The following is a 3578-nucleotide window of genomic DNA, read 5'->3' as shown; positions in this document are numbered from 1 at the left end:
AATTGAGGAGTAGTTCTTATTGTTGTAATCTTTAAGGATAGATAAAAATATATCGATATTTAATCCTTGAATGAATAATTTTAAAAATTAATGGAATGTTTCTTCCAGTTTCCTGCTGAGAAGCTAGAGGGTCTATAATAGCTTGACGAAAAAATAAAGTTTTGAACTTTACAAGGTTTATCAACGATGCATATGTACCATGCTTATTAAGATCATGTTAACAATAGCAAGTAACATAAAAATATTCTTCCCTTCAAATACACATTCATATTTTGGTGTATGTGAAGAAATTACCAACCTCTTGAGTGGATCTCTTTGATAGAAAAAAGTACTTCTGCATAAGTCATGTATGTGTATATTATAATTGCTTGATCTAGGACTATAATAAATATCCTTTGCTCATAAAGTCTTAATATGCACCATGCTAGAAGATGTCTTCTTAGTGATCTATATCGCCCCAGCAAATTAAAGTATTTATAAACTTGGAGAACCTATCATAGATTTCATGAGCCATGAGCCTACCTCAGATGAAGAGGTCCTTTTCTAGCAAAGAACTAAAACTATAGAGTTAGTATCGGTATAGTAAAAGTGCTTTTTTTTTTTATCCATGGAATGATAACTAATAAGGCGTCATTGACTAACCACTTTAGGTTTCTTCTTCATTAATTTTTATATGGGCTTAGATACCAAGTCACTAAATTTATAAGCAGCAACCTTGTTGCTACTCTGCTTCAACACTTTCTTAATATCAACAAGTAAGCATGCCAAAGCAATATTATCCTCTGTTTCCATTTGAATGAGAAGCTCACCATATTGCCACCGGTATTTATTATAATAATATATATGCATAGATCTTTTACAAATTAGTTCTTGAAGCTTCCAGAATAAGGCTCCCGCACCATTAGATGTCCTATGCCAAATTTTGCAGCATGACTTATGGTGGTTGATTTGTAGTTCTTAGCTATCTATTTGGTTATTTTTGCCGTTATTGTTTGTTCATTTATGTGAAGTAACTACTAAACTAAGTACCATATTCTTTTTGGAACATGTATCTCTTGAAATGTATGCTCCTCAAGTCCATCATTTTGTACCGTAAATTTCTAAAAAAGTTATACTGTTCTATTTGAAAGTCAGCAAAAGACAAATATGTAATACTAGAATGAATTGCGCGGGTGGTTAGACGTTTGATTGAAAGAGTTTAAATATTTAATGAAGTTAACATAGAAGGCTTGACGATATTCAATATACTCGAGCATAGAAATTAAATTTTTTTGCAGAGCTTAATTACTTCCCTCGATTTATAGCAAGGCACAAGTTTTCAGTTCAAAAGAATACATGTCTCAAAAGATATTAAAGCTCCACTCTTTTCTCAAGTTTTTGCTACAGTTCAGTTTTGGTCTAATTGCAGTTTTGCTGCATTTTTTTTTCTTTTGCAGTTTTGTGTTCAGTATTTGCTGCAGTTTTGGTCTAGCTATGAAGTAATTTAACTGCAATATTTGTCCAATTTTGATGATGTTTTTTATGGAATGGGTCTTGAAGATATGAATTAAGGTTTTTTAAAAGGTAGAAGAAGACCGTTGATCAAGGGAGAGCTTTTTTCATGTTGGATAGCCACGTCATTAATTATGTTATAGTTAAATATGTGTGGCATCTGATGTGGAGGGTCGTTAGTAGTAAAGGTATATGTGGCCAAAAATTAGACGGCATGGGTATAATTGCTACTAAAATTTAACGGAGGATAAAAGTGACATATTTTGAATAGTTCAAGGGTAAAAGTCACATGATTGGAGTGCAGTTTCATTTTAGGAACATCAACGTTGGCGGTATTATCCATTGATGCCCTAAAATAGAGTTCCAAGTAGCTCGATATGAAATCAACGTATGCTATCTTCTTTCATTCATTCTCATTGCACTTCACCTAACAGTTTTTTTTAAATATAGTTTTGCTTGGAATTTGCTTTTAAATTTGTATTTCATTCCGATGTTTTGCGTGAAAGTACAAGTAGTGGATTGATATACCGTCTTTGCATATTTGGTAGGGATTAATTCACCTGTCCACTTGTAGTTCTTGATAGTTTGGTTTGCTATACTTTTAGTTCAGTAAATGAAATGCAAAAGGATTATATGATTCATGTATATTTATAAATGGGATGAGTACATGCATTCACATATGTGCTATCTTTTAACATATATGAAGTATGTATTATGAACATGCTTCTGTGATGACTACTTTCGACTTCTTCTATTTTTCTTTGTTTGCTGATTATAACTACCGAGCAAAACTCAGAGCAAAATTTACTTACCATAGTTGCCAAAGAGTTAAAGTTCCTCCTCCTTCACTTCGAATGGTAACAAATATGAACTATTCATCTTGGTACCTCTTTTTGTTTAATCCCTCAGCATACCGTTCTCTATAAATTTATGTAATATATTATTATGATGGTAAGGCTTAAATCACTTCAAGCACTTCCATGAAATAGCCGATTTTGGATTGCGTATGTGTTTTAGTTTATTTATTTCATTGTCTTTATGTTGTGGTTATGCACATGCTTCAATTGGTTCTAACATGCCTGCAGAAAGAGGTACTTTGTACTTTATGTTGTCTTCATTTTTCTTTTTGTGCAAGCTATTTATTTAATTGTTTCTCCTGATTTAAGCAAATTAGTTTGATTCCAATGACAACCTTGATGTGTTATGTTCAATGATATGTTTTGTTATAATTATAAATGTGTGTGTTCAGTATCTTGGATGTCATCGAAATTTCATTTATTCAGAGACTATATTATATCTCTAAGATACCCTTTCATTGACGGATGATTGGTGCATTTCTTCTTTGAATTAAACGACTGATAAAGAAGTTACTTACTTTTACATGAGACTTCTGATATTTTTATCATACTACAAATTCATAGATTTCCTTAAGTTGTGACATTCTTACCCTGCCCAACCAGTTGAAGCAAGTAAAGACACTTACTAAGACCAAGTAAGAATCAAAGCTTATAATATGGACAAAGATGTATGAATGAATTGAATCGCCTATTTATCTTGACTTATCAATGGTAACTCAGTCATGCAGTTAGAGTAGCTACTTACTAGCAGAAGATGTTTCAAAAACTAAGTCATGAATAAGTAGTGTCTTTGGTCTATTATTTTGTATAGTTTATCTTTGCGAATTTAATATCATTGAGGGAGTGAGATTTATTGTTTCTGAATGCGCAGATTCTGAATATGTATGTTACGAGTAGTAGGCGCGCAGTCTTTAACATTTGTCACTATTTAATAAGAATGGATTGTGCTTTTGTGTTAGTAAAATTATGATTGTTCAAACTTCTAAACCTATTTAGGGTTTAATCACATTTGCAACTAAATATTAGACACAAATTTTGAAATGTTAGCACGGACAAACTTCATCTAGTAGATATAGATGAGGCCTAAATTCCCAACCGTCAAGGTAGGGTATAACCCCGATGCACATTGTACAACATTCAAGCAATTGTACATGCCATATATATATATATATATATATATATATATATATAGAGAGAGAGAGAGAGAGAGAGATAAGAGAAATCGATCGG

Source organism: Nicotiana tabacum, chromosome 24 (genome assembly GCF_000715075.1).
Source record: "Nicotiana tabacum cultivar K326 chromosome 24, ASM71507v2, whole genome shotgun sequence".
NCBI classification, from domain to species: Eukaryota; Viridiplantae; Streptophyta; class Magnoliopsida; order Solanales; family Solanaceae; genus Nicotiana; species Nicotiana tabacum.
This window is presented reverse-complemented; position numbering follows the sequence as displayed.